This window comes from Mustela putorius, unplaced genomic scaffold (assembly GCF_011764305.1).
Source record: "Mustela putorius furo isolate JIRA1106 unplaced genomic scaffold, ASM1176430v1.1 tig00003909_pilon_pilon_pilon, whole genome shotgun sequence".
In the NCBI taxonomy this organism is placed as follows: Eukaryota; Metazoa; Chordata; class Mammalia; order Carnivora; family Mustelidae; genus Mustela; species Mustela putorius.
In genome coordinates this window covers 29,767,457-29,784,860 of record NW_025422057.1, presented here as the reverse complement: position 1 = coordinate 29,784,860, position 17,404 = coordinate 29,767,457, and the positions used below count along the sequence as shown (strand labels likewise).

General features: G+C 36.7%; 1 protein-coding gene across 6 annotated transcripts in view; it reads left to right on the top strand.

Moving 5' to 3' along the window:
• Positions 1-17,404, top strand: part of R3HCC1L (R3H domain and coiled-coil containing 1 like) — a 92,678-nt gene that overhangs the window by 31,068 nt on the left and 44,206 nt on the right. Inside the window, exon 1 of one of the 6 annotated variants that reach the window (XM_045068991.1) lies at positions 8,588-8,729. The exons of the other annotated variants lie outside the window; for them this stretch is intronic. The gene's annotated coding sequence lies outside the window, so the exon portion shown is untranslated. Of the gene's footprint in view, positions 1-8,587; positions 8,730-17,404 lie in introns of those variants that run through there. 6 annotated transcript variants of the gene reach the window in all.

Genomic DNA, 17,404 nt, shown 5'->3' with positions numbered 1-17,404 from the left:
ACAAGTCCCTCAATCCAAAAAAATTCTTCCTGTCTCTCTTTTTTTTTTTTTTTAAAGATTTTATTTATTTATTTGACAGATAGAGATCACAGAGAAGCAGGCAGAGAGAGAGAGAGGAAGGGAAGCAGGCTCCCTGCTGAGCAGAGAGCCCCATGTGGGGCTCAGTCCCATGACCTGAGCCCATGACCTGAGCGGAAGGCAGAGGCTTAACCCACTGAGCCAGCCAGGCGCCCCATTCTCTGCCTCTTTGTAATCAGCCCCTCACCTGAACTTGAGTTTCTGGCCACTACTGATAACATTTTCTGTCCCTTAAGTTTTGCTTTTTCCAGAATTTCTTTTAATGGAATTGTATTTCCCTAGTGGTAGATGATGTTGAGCATTTTGTGTTATGTTTATTTGCTATCTTTTTTTTTTTTTTTTTAAGATTTTATATATCTGTTGGACAGAGATCACAAGTAGGCAGAGAAGTAGGCAGAGTGGGAGGGGGAAGCAGGCCCCTTGCTGAGCAGAGCGCCCGATGTGAGACTCAATCCCAGGACTCTGGGATCATGACCTGAGTCAAAGGCAGAGGTTTAACCCACTGAGCCACCCAGGTGCCCTTATTTGCCATATTTATATCTTTTTTGGTAAAGTATTGTTCAAATTGTTGTTTGTTTTTGGATATTGACTTTTGAGAGGCCATTATGTATTCTGGATAAAGTTCTTTATCAGTTACGCATTTTGCAAATATTTTTTCCAATTCTGTGATTTGTCTTTTCATTTTCTTAACAGTGTCTTTGAGAAACAGAAGTTCTTAATTTTGCTGAAGTCTAGTTTATTTTATCTTATTTTAAAAAATTTTTTTTAAAAGTTTTATTTATTTGACACAGAGAGATCACAAGTAGGCAGAACAGCAGGCAGAGAGAGAGGGGGAAGCAGGCTTCCCGCTGAGCAGGGAGCCCAATGTGAGGCTTGATTCCAGGACCCTGGGATCATGCCCTGAGCCGAAGGCAGGGGCTTAACCCACTGAGCCACCCAGGTGCCCCTGAAGTCCAGTTTTAATGATTTAAACATTTTTTTAAATTTTATGGATCTGCATTTGGTGTTGCATCTAATAAATCTTCGCTTAACCCAAAGTAAAAAAAGATTTCCTTCAATATTTTCTTCTAGTAACGGTATAGTTTTAGGTTTTATATTTTGGTCTCTGATTCATTTCGAGTTAGTTTTTGTATATGGTATGAGGTATGGATAGAAATTATCTTCTTGTTATCAATATGAATTTTAATTGTTTCAGCACCATTTATTGGAAAGACTATCCTTTTATCATTGAATTTGCTTTGTACCTTTGTTGAAAGTCAACTGATCATATATGTGTGGGTCTGTTTCTAGACTCTTTCCCCCCATTCTGTTGATCTGTCTATCCTTTCTCCAATACCACATGGTTTGATTACTATACAGTAATCAGGTAAGTAGTGTAACGTAGAGTAAGTAAGTAAGTGTCTTAACTTTGTTCTCCGTTTTCAAAATGGTTTTGGCTTTTCTAGTTTCTTTTCCTCTACATTTGTTTCAGAATGAGCTTGTTAATTTCTGTAAAATTCCTTCTGGTATTCTGATTGAAACACAGAGACAGTTTGGGGAGAATTGACATTGTGATATTGAATCTTCCCATTCATGACCTATATTTAGACAATCTTTGATTTCTTTTATCAGTGTCTTACAGTTTTTAGCATAGTTTCTACATATACTTTGTTAGATTTATACCCAAGTATTTCATGTTTTTGAGTGATGTTGTGATACTCTTTACATTTTTTTTTACATTTTCTATTTTTATTTGTTCATTGATAGCACATAGAACTGCTACTTGTATCCTGTTACCTTACTAAACTCACTCACTAGTTCTGCTAGCTTTGTTTTAAGTTCTGTGGGATTTTATAATGTAGAAGGTAATTCTGCAAAGACAGTTTCGTTTCTTTCCAACCTGGAGTTCTTTTATTTTTTTTTTCTCCCCTTGCCTTATTGCATTGGCTATAACCTTCATTTCACTGTCAAGTAGAAGTAGTGTGAATGATCATCCTTATCTTTGTAAGGGAAAAGCTGTACTCTTAAGATGGCCGACCAAACCAGCAAGGGAATTCCAGTCCCTGTCTCAGAGCCCTTCCAAGTTCTTCTTCCCTATCCTGTTTCCTGTGCCTAAAGTTCCAAGTATGAGGAAGTAGAAGGGTATAAATTATTCTCCCAGCTTGTGCTTGGGGCCAGACCTTTGGAGATCACTCTCCTCAGAGCCTGCCAGTGTTAAATAAACCTCCTAACCTCCAAAGTCTCTTGAGTGCTGCCTGATTCTTCCATCAGGACCCTGTCCAGGTTCTTTAACACCTTGTTTTTGATTTTAGGAGGAAAGCAATTGATTTTTCACTGTCAGGTGTGATGCAAGCTGTATGTTTTTTTCACAGTTTGGTTTCATTTTTGTGTTTTGTTTTTAGTAGATATCCTTTATCAAGCTTGAAGATAATAAGCTTTATCAACAAGCTTGTTGAAAGTTTTTGTTATGGACAAGTATTGAATTTTGTCCTACTTTTCGTGCACCTGTTGAGATGATTACATATTTTATCTTATTTGATCTTTTGCTATGGTGAATTATATTTTGTTTGACTGAGAAAGTTTTTCTTCAGTTTTGAAGGTATTCTTGCTGGGTGTAGAATTCTAGATTGACAGTTTTTTTCTGTCAGCATTTTAATGATGTCTGGCTTTCATAGTTTCTAAAGTTCTTATCCTGTTCCTCTGTATATAATAGGTCTTTTTCACTGTGGCTGCTTTTAAGCATTTTCTTCATCTTTAATTCTTCTTTCCTGCAGTTTAAATATGATGTGTCTAGGTGTTGGTTTCTGTTGTTTGTTTGATGTATGGTGTTCAGTGCTTGGTGTTCTCTGAGCTTTTTGGATCTGTGGCTAGGCATACTTTATTAATTTTAGAAAATTCTTGGCTATTATCTTTTTAAACATTGCTTGTCACAGTTCTTTTTTATTTCCTGGGATTTCAAATACACATATGTTAGGACTATTTGATATTTTCCCATAGTACTTGAGTGCTGTCTTCTGCTTTGTTTTGTTTTCAGGCTCTCCTTTTTTGTTTGTTTGTTTCAGTTTGAGTAATTTCTGCTGATCCATCTTTACTTATTCTTTCCATGGCTGTGTTGAGTCTACTGATAAGGCCACTGAAGGTTTTTATTTATGTTAGTGTGTTTTTCTAGCATTTCCATTTGGTTGATTCTTCTAGTTTCTGCCTCTTTGCTTAAATTGCCCATCTTGTACATGTTGTCCACATTTGCCTTTATAACTTTTAACATAATCATAATTACCTTAAATTCCATGTATGGTAGTTTCAACATCAGGGTCATATCTGAATCCGATTCTCTTGGTTGCTTTGTCTCTTAACAGTGCAAGTTAAATTTGTTTCATTTTTGATTTTTGTGTTTTGCTCTTTTTTTTTTCCTTTGGTTAAAAATCTGTGTATTTTGTATAGAGTAGTAAATAGTATTTATGCCTGGAAATGAGTGTGCTTTATCTTTTGCTGAAGATGTTTGCATGTGTGTTGAGGGGAGAGGGGTTTGAGCCAGCCCTGTCTGGTCAGGATTTTGAGCTGAGTTTTGGTTTGACCATAGGCTTCAACTTTTCCTTGTATTACCTTGTGTTTAGGGTGGGGTTTGTTTTGCCAAAGAGTTTTTCTTAATGTCTGCTCTCCCCTTGGCTTTAGATCTTCCCTTTGAACTTGTATCTCAGATAAGTCTCTGTGCTTTTGTTCCTCTCACAGTAGTCAATTGCTGTAATGTTTTATTAGCCTGTTGTTGGGGGGAGAGGAGGAAGGCATGGCATTTTTTTGTTGATATGGTTCAGTTTCAGTTTTAGGTAGATGCTTTCCACGAGTCTCAGAGGGGTGGTTCTTTTTCAGCAGTCTTGCCCCTTTTTTAGGGGTAGAGGTGTTAGTGTTTTTGTTTACTTTCCTTAGCTGCCTGGACCTTTACCTGCTGCCTGAGGGAAACAGGATTTGCTACCTTTCCCAGGCTACTTAAGGGTTTTTTTTTTTCCCTCTAGGGGAGGTAGGCAAGAAGGATCCAGCTGGGGCTTGGTACTTTTCCCACATGGACTGGTAACTTATTTCTCCCAAGTCTGCACTACAAGGCTAGACTTAGACTTCTCTTGTCTCTTGCCTAGTCCTTAGTGATTTGAGCCTCCTTTTTGAGGTCTGTGTAAAAGATTTTGTGAATGGTGAGAACTCCTCTTGTTCCTGTGTTTGCCAAGCATTCTGTCTTCTCCTGGTAGTCCATATTTGGCCTTTAGCAACTTTTAAAACATTTTAACTGAGTTCTTCATACTGGCTTTTATGGCATCTTGTGTTCACTGTAATTAAGAAAGTGTTTATGTTCTGTCTCTCCTTTGAGGACCCTGTCTTCTTTCCTTAGCTTTTGGGTGGGTTGCTTGTCCTTGCTTCTTTGATGAGTTCCGGAAAATTTATGATTGTACACATTTTCCACATTTTATTTTATTTGTGTTAAAGGTGGAAATGACATTCTCCAGCTTTCTATATCATAAACAGTGTCTGGAAGTCCTACTTATTTGAGGATGGGATTTTGATATGGCATTTTTGTTGATCAGAATACCATTTAAATCTGTCCTTTTCAGTTTCTACTCTCAAATTGTTGTTTTTGTTCTTAATTCATTTATTCTACAAAAAAATTTATTTTGATTCTGTCTTATATGTCCAGGCACTGTATTAAGTGTGGGGGATACAGTGATGGGCAGGAAGACATAATTCCTTCTTTAATGAACATACAGTACAATGGTGAGGACCAGAGAATTAAAGAAGTAATTATTATCAAATACAGGAGCTATAACAGAGGTATATGGCAAAGACACCTCACCTAATCTAAAATGATTAGGTAAAGCTCTTAAAGAATAATGATAGAGTCCTAAAGGTTAAGTAGAAATTAGTTGAAGTTGGTTAGGAGGCTGCTGGGGAGTAGACTAGGTAGAGGAAAGAAATTGTGTAGAGCCTAAGAAGAAAAAAAACAAAAACAAAAAAAAACAGAAAACCAATAACATGGAGAGTTGAAGAATCTGAAAGAAGTTTGATGTGGCTGTATGGCATATGAAGACAGGAGTGACAAAAGCTAAGAGAAATTGGAGCCAGGTTAAAAAGAGTCTTGTAAGCCATGTTTAAAAAAGTTGAGTTTATCATAAGAATGATGGGAAGTCATTGAAAGATTTTAGGGAGGGGGATGCCTGAGCAGGTAATGGATTTAAAAGGGTCATAATTGATGCAAGGTGAAGAATAGAAAGTAAGCAACACAGAGAGGCCAGTTAGATGGATTTTTAAGGTAATTTAGGCATTTGTATGAATGGGTTTAACTTGGAGTAGTTATGGGGAAAACTACACAGCTTGAAGAGATACTCAGGATAAGATCAGTAGAACTTGTCAAATGATTGAGTATGGAAAGAGAGAGAGAAGAAGAAGACTTGAAGTATATTGAGTAAAAGTCTTTGAGGAAACCTTTCTTCTTTTCTTTAGATCTGGGGTTAGTTGCTTGACCTGTGACCTTGCTTCTCTGATGAGTTCAAGAAAATTTGTGATTGTGCACATTTTCCACCATTTATTTTGAATGTATTATGGGTGGGAATGGTATTCTAGCTTTCTACATCATCAGCAGTGTCCAGAAGTCCTGCTTATTTGAGGGTGTTTCTGCAGAACTTCCAAATTTCCTTTGTTCCCTAAGAAAGGAAGCAGAAAGAAAATATATTTGGTTTACTTATTTATTTGTTTGTTTATATGACAGAGAGAGGGAGAGACAGTGAGAGAGGGAACACAAGCTTGGGGAGTGGGAGAGGGAGAAGCAGGCTCCCTGCCGAGCAGGGAACCCAACACAGGACTCGATCCCAGGACACCAGTATCAAGACCTGAGCCAAAGGCAGACGCTTAAAATCTGAGCCACCCAGGTGCCCCAGTGGTTTACCTTAATTATACCACCATTCATGGCCCATGATTCAAAATTCACTGAGGTTTTGGGTGGAAGTAAGTCAGAAAAGGAGACAAGGAAAATATAAATAATATGTAAGCCATGGTGAATAAAGTTAGCTCTTTTCACTGATTGGGTTTGAGTACTGAAAAAAATATAAGACCGTTTAATTCCTTCAGTGTTGATGTTTAGCCTGTTGGCATATAAACAAATAAAATCTGCAAACTGGCTTCCTTGCTTTTTTGGAGCAAAAATAGCATACAATCGATCTTCTGAAAGAGCTGTTGCATGTAGAGAGAAATTTACTATATTTAATCACTTAATTTCCTTGTTTTTCCCAGATGTTTTTACTCAACATTTCGTGTGGTAGTGATACCTTCAGAAAAGTATTAGAGAGTACAAGTCTTCTAAGACTCCACCAAGTGTCACCGAAGTAGTGACCACTGCCACCAATAGCTGTGGCAAGTTTTATACAGAATGCAGTGGTGGATGCTAACAGTGTTTTCAGAGTTTTGGAGGAGCACAGTCTTAATTTTCAAAAAAAGGGGAAGTTAGTGATAAATGGCCTCATATGAGTCAAGATTTCAGGGGATTGAGTTAGGAAAGTATGTGTAGATCTCATGAAGGTAAACAATTTTCCTTAATTTTACTTCTCAGAATGATGAAATAAAAAACAAATATGGTATGTTATCACACTGTTAGTGTGATTCAGAAAATGCAAGAATTGTTTTGTTGAGGGTATCCTGTAGGGTGTGGAGTTTTGAGCAGTTATGAACTTAACTATCAGTTAAATCTGGGTTTCAGTTCTGGCTCCAGTGCTTACTAGCTAGTTGTTTGACGTTGATTCTTAGTGGTGTTACCTTTAAAATGGTAGTAGTTGTACATATCTTAAGGACTTGTTTATGATGGTTAAATGAATTATTATATATGAACACTTAGCATAGTGCTTAATTCATCATCTTTTTAAATGCAGTACAAATTTAAATTATGTTGCCCTATACAGTTCTTTAAATTCAACATACTATAAGGTTTTTATAATCTGGGAAACATTTATAGTCTTAGTACTTTTCAGCATCTTGTAATTGGAATATGTCTGTGTATGTTAACTATCTGTAAAAATGGGTAATACTTTAAAAATATAGAGCATCATTTCTTTGATGGTGGTAGTACATTATGGTATTCTGGAATGAACCAGATATGGGGGATAGGGCTTTAGCCTGGCTCTGGTTTAATATTGCTCTCACTGTTAGTTTATACATAAGGTCTCTTTCTGTAAAGAGATATGTACCATGTGTTACATACACAAGTTAAGAAAGGTCCACTTGTGGGAAACTAGGTAATGAATTGTATAAAAAAATAGTACAATGAATAAATGAATAAAGAATTCTTAACTTTCATTGAGAATACTTTGACTTATTGAGTCTCAAGGAGAGACATCTGGATTAATACTGGTTTGTGTTAGGAACATTTGTATTTATACTCATTTATTTACCAATCATTTATTGAATGCCATCCATTGCCAGGAGTGGTGCTGGGCACTGAGTGTATAATAGTGATAAGGCATGTCTTGCTTTCAAGGAGCTAGGGTAGAATTGAGAGTCAGGTGAGCTAGTAGTTTGGTATGGCAGCAGGGAACAGAAAATACCTACCCCACATTTACTCAGGGAATATTTATTGACATCTGCAGCATACAACAGGCATTCAGAGAGATCATCTGGGGCTGCATCTCAAAAGGGGCAGTCCTAAATCATCCTTGGCAAGTAGATCTTCAAATGGTAATGGAGAATCTTGGATTTGGATTCACTGTAGAGCAGGCATGGTGTAATCTTAGACAAGGCTAGACCTCTGAAAACTTCCTGAACAGCTTTGTTGACCCACTGGTATACCTCTGACTTTTCTTTCTTTCATAGCCCAATTATGTTTTTTGGAGCAGCTTTTGAAGAAGTGAAAGGTGGTAGTTAGGGCTTCTGATCTTCTAAGCATCAGCTCATTGATACAGTTACTCCTAACTATTTTTTCCCCCTCAAAGGATTGTCAGAGATACTAAAGCTGATGGTACTAAACACACTGGGTTGTTCGTATTGTCATAAGGCAGCAAAGCATATCTCCAAAAGTAGAGTTAGGAGCACACACACTGGGGTCAGATTATTTAGATTAGAATCAGCCACATTCTAATTCTTTGGCCTTTGACGTATTATTTAACATCCTTGCTCAGTTTTCTCATCTATAAAATTGAACCAGTAATAATACCACTTTGTAGAGTTTTGGGAAGGCTTGAATGAGGGTGATACTATTTGAATATCATCAAATAAGCAAATAATGTGAAAGGGGGCCAAAATAGGTATCATAAGGTTCAGATATTAAAGTTCATACAATTTGCTCAAATAAGAGGCATCTCTGATCCTTACTTAGGAGGCTTTTGTTCTTGGGGTGCCTGGGTGGCTCAGTGGGTTAAGCCATTGCCTTTGGCTCAAGTCATGATCCTGGAGTCCTGGGGTCGAGTTCTGCATTGGGCTCCCAGCTCTGACAGGAGTCTGCTTCTCCCTCTGACCTTCTCCCCTCTCATGCTCTCTCTCTCTCTCAAGTAAATATAAATAAAGCCTTTAAAAAAAAGCTTTTTATTTTTATTTTATATATACTTTGAACAATGGAATTTGCAGCACTCACTAGATTGAGAGAAATGAAAATGCTTGGAGTGGCAAGACATGACAGGTGGTGAAGAGGCAGAAACAATGAAAAGCAGGTATTCTACTAAAAAAAATAGTAATCCGAAGGTCATAATATGGTTGTGTTGTATGTGGGCTGAGAGCAGACTTTCACTGTGAATAAGGCCCTGATGTGTTACTTTATACCTGGCCAGTTTAGCAGTTTGGATAATACTTCCCATTAATGAATCTGTTTCTTTCATACCTTTCAGTAAAATCTATACGAGGTCCTCTAAATGAGTGTCTAAAACTTACTTTTTCAGTCCAGGGTATGTTAAAAGAAGGCCTTAGAGTCATCTCTTCAATTATAGATATTAAAACTATCACAAATTATTGTCTTTATTCTGTTAATTTAAAATATAAAATATATTTTGTAAACCTGGTTTGGATAGAAATAAGAATAAGCCTTCATATGGATGTAGGAATTATTTTGTGTCTTCGAGTATAAAATATGTCATTGTATTAACTAGTGCAAGTGCATTTACGGAAGGATGCATTAAGAAAACTACAGCAGAATCAGTTGTGGTTCATTAGCAGATTTTATAGTTTTTAAATATGAAGTCATTTCTCTGCTGTCCAAGTATAATTTTTTATGTTATTATATCACACACAAGTGCCTCTGTGTTATATTTAGGTCAAGTATATTTTAAAGTGAAGCTCTTTTGCAGAGGAAGGACATTTCTTGTTTTCTTTATCTGCAGAAGTGTATTCAACCGTGGGTAGAGGACCTTAAAAGTGTGGGTATAGATATATTCCTAATATTATTATTTTGCTAAAGACTCCTGGTAAGGTGGTAGAACCTTCTGGTGTCTTACTCATGTTTTACTTTGCCCTTTATTTTGTTCTACAACAAAAATTTCAAATAATTTTAAACAGAGAATGTTTTCTATGCCTGCTGTGAAAATTTCTGACATGAATGTGCTTTTTAGTATTTTTCAAAGTCAGTCAAGTAAAACAACTTAGTGAATAAACTGATTTTAAATTATGATAAGACTACAGTTTTTTAAATTAAAGTAAAATAAAATAGACTAGAAAATAAGACCAGTGCAAATAGTAAGGGTGTTTTATGGAATTTGTTTCAGTCTCATCTATGTGTGTGAATCTACTATGTCATGATGTGAAATGTCTTTAGCTGGAGTGTAAGAAAAAATTAGAAAAAACTGGCTTAGAAAGCCTAACAGGAATCTATTCTGATAAGTCTCACTCACAAAGCTTTTTAAAAAATACAGAAAGGCCTGGGAGAATATATAGCAATATGTTAATAGTTAATCTTTGTAAGGTGAGAATACAGCTTTTTTATTTGGGGGTTTATTGCATAATGCTTTTGCATTAAGGGAAATACCAGAAAAACTTTACTTTTTTAGTTAGTTTTATACTTTATTAATTTTTTTCTTAAAATGAGATTTTCCCTCTATCACAGACCTTTCTTTGAGCCATTTATAACTTTATAAAAAAGGTAACCTGTCTGAAAAAAAACCTCTATTTTTTTTTCTTTTTTTTAATTTGGAGACTTCATTCCTCAGGTAGTAGCCCATAGTGACCAAGTAAAAGAACTTTGTAATCTAACTTGGATATCAGAACACTGAGTACTCTGTACAAGTATGTAAATGGGTTTTAACTGCTGCATTCCCAAGATTATGACCCAGTACTCCAAAGTTATATATGTCCATTGTTGAAAAAGCAGAATTTAGGTATTTGTGAGTGAATTCAAGCGACTGAGGAACTGATTTTGTAATCCTGAACTTTACTAAGGTGCAAATAACTTTCAAGAAAGATGTTGAATATGTGAGCTTGATTTATGTATAAATACTGAGGCTCACAGTACTTTAGCTGTCCTGAGGTGAATAATTGAGCTCTTCATAATATTATATTCTACTTAACACAGCCTTTGCGTTTCATTTGGCTTCTGGGATACTACATGCTTCTGTTCCTCTTGTTTTCTTCTTCATTCTCCTTGCTGGCCACATTTCCTCTTCCTGACATCTAAAGGTCATAGTTTTCCCCCATGACTCAATCCCCGTGGCCTTTTTTCTCTGTCACTCCCTAGGTGGTAGTCTTACCTCGTTCCTTGGCTTGAATCCTTATGACAGTGACTCGCAAAATTTTATTTCCCAATTCTTGCACCTCCCCTGAGCTTTAGACTCTATTTCCAGTTGCTTCCTTAGCAACTATATAGGATGACCAGCAAGCATTCAGATTTAAAATGTCCAGATCACAACTCTTGATTTCTCTTTTCCTATTTCCTTTCACCAGTCTTCTGTAGCTTAGTAAATGTAACTGTCTTCACCGAGGTTGATCAGACCAAACTCTCCAAGTGACTCCTCTTTTCCCTTCACATCCCATATGGTCATTCCACCAAACCTTTGTTAGCTTTGCCTTCAGTATATATCATTACTCTGGCTACTTCTTGTGACCTCCTCTGTTGAAGGAGACATGCTGCATGCCTATTAGTTATTAGACTTTTTTTTTTTTAACAGATTTTCCTTCTTCTACTCTTACCTTTATATTCAGTTCCTCACATTTCTGCCAGAATGATCTTTAGCAAAGGTGAGTCAGATCCTGTCATTCTCTTGCTGAAACCTTTTAGTGATTTTCAACATGTTCAAAATAAATTTCCAAAGCTCTTGCCTTGGCCTGTGAGCCCCTACTTGTTTTGGCCTTTAGCTATCTTAGAGTCTTCTTACTTTATTGTTACTATACCTATTTTCTTGTTATACCTTGAATGTTTCAAGCTTGTCTTGTCTCAGTGCTTTTGCACTTGCTCTTCTTTTTTCTTAGAATTTCTCTTTTCCCTAGATAATTCGTGTGACTCACTGAATCAGTTCAAGTATCAGCTCAGGTATTAACTCCTCGGAGTGGTCTTCTCTGCTTTACTGTATGGTTTTGCCTTCTAAAATAGCCATAGACCCCATCACTCTATATCTGTGTCCCTGCCATTTTACTTCATTGCATTTATCAGCATCAGGTGTTAAATGTTTAAACATTTCTTTCTTTTTTTAATTAATTAATTACTTTTTATTTTTTATCAACATATAATGTATTATTAGCCCCAGGGGTACAGGTCCATGAATCTCCAAGTTTGCACACTTCACAGCACTCACCATAGCACATACCCTCCCCAATGTCCATAACCCAACCACCCTCTCCCTTCCCCCTCCCCCCGGCAACCCTCAGTTTGTTTTGTGAGAGTAAGAATCTCTTATAGTTTGTCTCCCTCCCAATCTCATCTTGTTTCATTTATTCTTTTCCTACCCCCCAATCCCCCCATGTTGCTTCTCGACTTTCTCATATTAGGGAGTTCATATGATAGTTGTCTTTCTCTGATTGACTTATTTCGCTAAGCATAATACCCACTAGTTCCATACGTGTCGTCGCAAATGGCAAGATTTCATTTCTTTTGATGGCTGCATAGTATTCCATTGTGTGTATGTATGTGTGTATGTGTGTGTGTGTGTGTGTGTGTGTGTGTGTGTGTATACCACCTCTTCTTTATCCATTCATCTGTTGATGGACATCTAGGTTAAACGTTTATTTCTTATCTCCACTACTACAGCGTAAGCTCCATGAGACCAGAGACTTTGATTTGTTTATCATTGTGTTCCCGGTGCCTAAGACGGGATTTGTCACATAATAGGTTTTCAATAAATGTTTGTGGAATGAATACATACATCTGTGGGGCCCCAGATCTCAACTGGAGGTTAGGGAAACATCATCTGTCAAGAAGTCTCATTTGCCATGATTGGATAGGTATTCGTTTAGTGTCAAATGTACTGTTCTGACATTGTAGACACAAAGATAGAAAGACATTAGCCCTACACTGAAGGAACTTCATTTTTAGAAGAGAGCCAGATATGCAAACCCTAACTATAAAAGCAATATGATAATTGCTTTGGTAAAGGTATAGGTAAAGGTGTATAGTGGGAACTTACTGATAGTACCAGAGCATATCAGGGAGAGTCAGTAATGAAGTTGCAGAGGAGGTAACCTTTAAGGTGAGAGTTGAGAGACAGGAGACCATTAGGCAAGCATCCAACAGAGAAGGTTGTAAGTCTTAAACCACAGAGATGGGAGAAGGCAGCTGGGCATGTTTCTAGTCATATGAGGGTATGGAATTGATGGTATATAAAGTCTGAAATTAGGAGTGGCTGGAGTTGAAACTAGGCAGATACATAGTTCTAGGGGTCGCAGTGAAGTTACAGCACATAGGGGCAAATATGCTGTGCAGGATACTCGACAGTGTGTATGTGGTAAGGAACCACGGAAGAATTTTGTACAAGGAAACGGCCAAACCTAATTTTTATTTTAGAAAATTACTGGAAACAGTGTAGAAGTAGAATGAACAGGGCTTGGTAACTGATTGAAATGTCAGGGATAATGACTTCCAGGTTGCTGGTGTGACAACTGGGTTGACAGTGATTCCATTCACCCTGCTTTGAGATTGGGAATGGAAGAGCACTGAATCTTTCTGAGGGGATAGCTAGAATTTAAAAGTATATCATTATTTTAGTGCTCAAAAATCTGTTAGTTTACTTGTGTCACTTAATATATCTTGCATATTACCTTTTATTATAAACATTATTAAATTTACTTTTTTTTTTTTAAAGATTTTATTTATTTATTTGACAGACAGAGATCACAAGTTTGCAGAGGCAGGCAGAGAGAGAGGGGGAAGCAGGCCTCCCGCAGAGCAGAAAGCCCGATTCGGGGCTTGATCCCAGGACTCTAGGATCATGACCTGAGCTGAAGGCAGAGACTTTAACCCACTGAGCCACCCAGGTGCCCCTTAAATTTACTTTTAAGATATCTTTATTTCTTACAAATGGACATACATGATGTTGAACTGAAAGATTTTGGCATGTCTTAGTTTTGCCAGTTTGTAAGTAGACCAGTGAGAATAAGAATGCTCTTGATAGAATAACAACACAAAGGAAGCTTTATTATTATGTAAAGAAATAATTCTAAATCTAGGGCCCTCAATAGTTTTAAACATATATGGAAAAAATGCACCGAAATTTGAGTTGAGGATAACTTTTACCATATAGTTAATGTTGTTTAATCAGTCTTATTTTCTGATTTGTGAAATATAAGTAGCCTTTACTTCTTTTGATGCTTTATTTTTCTGATCATTGTGAACTTACAGAACGTTAAAGTATTTCATATGTGCAGAAATAATAAGCTTATCTACACATTTATGTTTTAGCTGATTTCTTGGTTTGGTGTATTACTTTGTTGTAAGTGGAAAATTCTGTAACAGGTAAGACATGAGAGGAAAAAGAGACTGTTATTGTGGTCTTAAGGTTATGGCAAGATTTTAGACCAGTGCTGTTGCATTAAATATATAGCCCAGCCCACAAATATAAGCCTCATCTGTAATTGTAAATTCTGTAGTAGACATATTTAAAAATACAAAAATAAACAGATGAAGTTAATGTTAATGTCTTTTATTTAACTCATTATATTCAAAATAGTATCACTTCAATGTATATAAATTTAAAAATATTAGTGAGATATTTTCTTTTTATTTTTGGGGGGGTACCAGGCCTTTGGAATTCAAGGGGTATTTTACATTCATAGCACATCTCAATTTAGACTGACCACTTTTCAAATGCTCAATATCTACATGTGGCTAGTGGTTATGTATTGGACAGTGTTGTTCTAGATCATTCTTGGACCAAAGAGTAGAAGTTGGCTCACCATTCTGCAACATTTGAGGGTATCTTTCCAACATAAAGTAATTTATATGCCACTTGTTTTATTATACTGTCAAGTATATTAAAGAAGTCGCTTTTTTCTCCATTCATCATTTTCCTACTTGGAGTGCTTTTGTCCAATCAAGTCTGTTTATCAATTTTCATTATCTTTGCTTTCTCCTACAGCAATTCATGGTAATGGCCTCTTACACAAAAACAACAGCACATCTTTAAATTTTAGGGATTTTGTTTTTAATTACAAAAAAGTGTAATTATTGTAACAAATTCAAACACTATTAAGGTATGTGTGTGAAAAGATAATTAATCCTTAATTCTTTTTCATCTGTCATTTTCTGCTTTCCAAGGGGTAACCACTGTTAACAGTTTAGATGATACTCTTTCTCCCCTTAGAAATATACATTTATGACGGGCACCTGGGTGGCTCAGTGGGTTAAGCCTCTGCCTTTGGCCCAGGTTGTAATCTCAGGGTCCTGGGATGGAGCCCTGCATTGGGCTCTCTGCTCAGCAGGGAGCCTGCTTCCCCCTCTCTCTGCTTGCCTCTCTGACTACTTGTGCTCTCTCTCTTTCTGTCAAATAAATAAATAAAATCTTAAAAAAAGAAAAAAGAAATACACATTTATGAGAAGTTCTAGGTGAGAAAATTGCTACTTTGAAAATACCTCTTAAAGTAATGAAAAAAAGATTTGGTAGTGACAATTTTCTAAAATAAAAACATTTATCTTACCACATATTTAATAAAATTTAGGTTTTCATTATGGCTGTCCTTTAACAAAGAATGATATATTTTGGTATAATTTTTCCACTAAAATTGTATGATAGTCTAATAGCATCCTTTGCTTTGGTTGATTTTCTTATTATCATTACAGAGTAGACCTATCACATTGGTTTAGGAAAACCGTTGAGAGCTTTAGCAGTTTCTCAAGGGATTTTTCTTCATCCCTTGACATTTTCTTTCTTCTTTCCTGTTCTGTCATCATCCTTGTTGCATTTTCCCTTCTTCAGTTTTTACTGGTTTGATTCAGCCAGATCTTCATTCCCCAAGGGTTTTGCTGTGAGATGAACGCTTCCTTCAATATTATTTTCGTAGACTTCATGAAATCCTACATTTTTTCAAGATTGGCATTTTCACTTTACAACTGAGTTGGATTGTGTTTACTTTGAATTATGGGATGTTTATAGCATGAGACTTTTCGTGAGATAGTGGTAGACAAAACCAGGATATATAGTTGGAGTAGGTGTTAGTGTTAGGTAGAAATGGGTTTTATAGGTGATCAAGGCACATTTTGAATATTGTAATAAGGGGTTTTGATTCTGCGAACTTGTAACTTAAGGAACTCGACTACCTATTTAAATAATAGCTAACTTTCATCGAGACTTTACCATGACTGGCAAATTTGTATACATGGATCATTTTATTTAATCTGTTCTGTGTGCCTATGAAATAATTCTGTTATTATCCTCTGAGTAAACTAAGGATTAGAGTGGTAACTTTTGCCCCAATAAAGTTAGTTGTCCAAGGAAAGGGCTAATCAAGTGTGGGGCTGGGATTCTAACCTGGGATTCTAAGCCTGTATTGACTGTTCACTATGTATGTGTGCGCACACATGCACACATACCTGCACACACACTTGTGCCAAAAAAAAAGAAAAAGAAAAAATGATTGGATTATAATTTTCTTTTTTAACTTAATATTATGTTTTGGATATAGGTCCATTTATGAATGGACCATACTTTTAAGGAGTTACTCCTGTTTAGATTGTTTACAGTTTTTGTTTATTGTTTATATTGCTGTTGCTGGTGTTCTTGAGAACTAAGAAGCTTAGATTGCAATAGCCATGTGGGAAATAGGAGTGGAGCCACTGGGCTTAGGACAGATGAGTTAGAAACTGAGTTTACAGCGAAATAAGTCAATCAGAGAAAGACAACTATCATATCATCTCCCTGATATGAGGAAGTGGAGATGCAACATGGGGGGTAAAGGGGGTAGGAGAAGAATGAATGAAACAAGATGGGATTGGGAGGGAGACAAACCATAAGTGACTCTTTTTTTTTTTTTTAAAGCTTTTATTTATTTATTTGACAGAGAGAGATCACAGGTAAGTAGAGAGGTTGGCAGAGAGAGAGAGAGAGAGAGAGAGAGAGAGAAGCAGGCTCCCCGCCGAGCAGAGAGCCCGATGTGGGACTCGATCCCAGGACCCTGAGATCATGACCTGAGCCGAAGGCAGCGGCTTAACCCACTGAGCCACCCAGGCGCCCCCATAAGTGACTCTTAATCTCACAAAACAAACTGAGGGTTGCTGGGGGGAGGGGGTTTGGGAGAGGGGGGTGGGGTTAAGGACATTGGGGAGGGTTTGTGCAATGGTGAGTGCTGTGAAGTGTGTAAACCTGGCGATTCACAGTTCACAGACCTGTACCCCTGGCGATAAAAATACATTATATGTTAATTAAAAAAAAAAAGAAAAGAAAAGAAACTGAGTTTACCCCCTAAAGCCTTAATACTCAAAAGGTTGTGCTCCGCTCAGAGGATAGACTAGAAAAAAAAAAAAACCAGGGTTACAGAAAGAAATTAAGAAGCTTTTCCGTTTTCACCTGGGTTCCGAGTGAAGTGGAAAAGGTCCCTGAGACTTTTTGTAGCTGCTGTTGTTGGTGTTTCATAGTTCTACTTACTGAATGGTCCAGAAAACAAACCTCAGTCTTAAAATTGGCATTAATATAAAAAATAAAATTTAAAAATTTAAAATAAATGGCATTAATGTAGAACCAGTCGGTAGAGGAACACTTGTAGTCTCACTTATTAAATTCCCATAGATAAAGCCCCACTGGTGTTGAGCTCACTGACCCAAAGTTAGAGAAGATGATGACGAAAGACCGTTCTTTAAGCAAAACTCAGTGATACAAAACACAGCAGAATTAAATCCTCAAGAATTTTGAAAGTAGAACTGTTAAATAATAAATACTTGGTATTATAATAAAAATTAATAAAAGAAAAAGCAAATGCCACA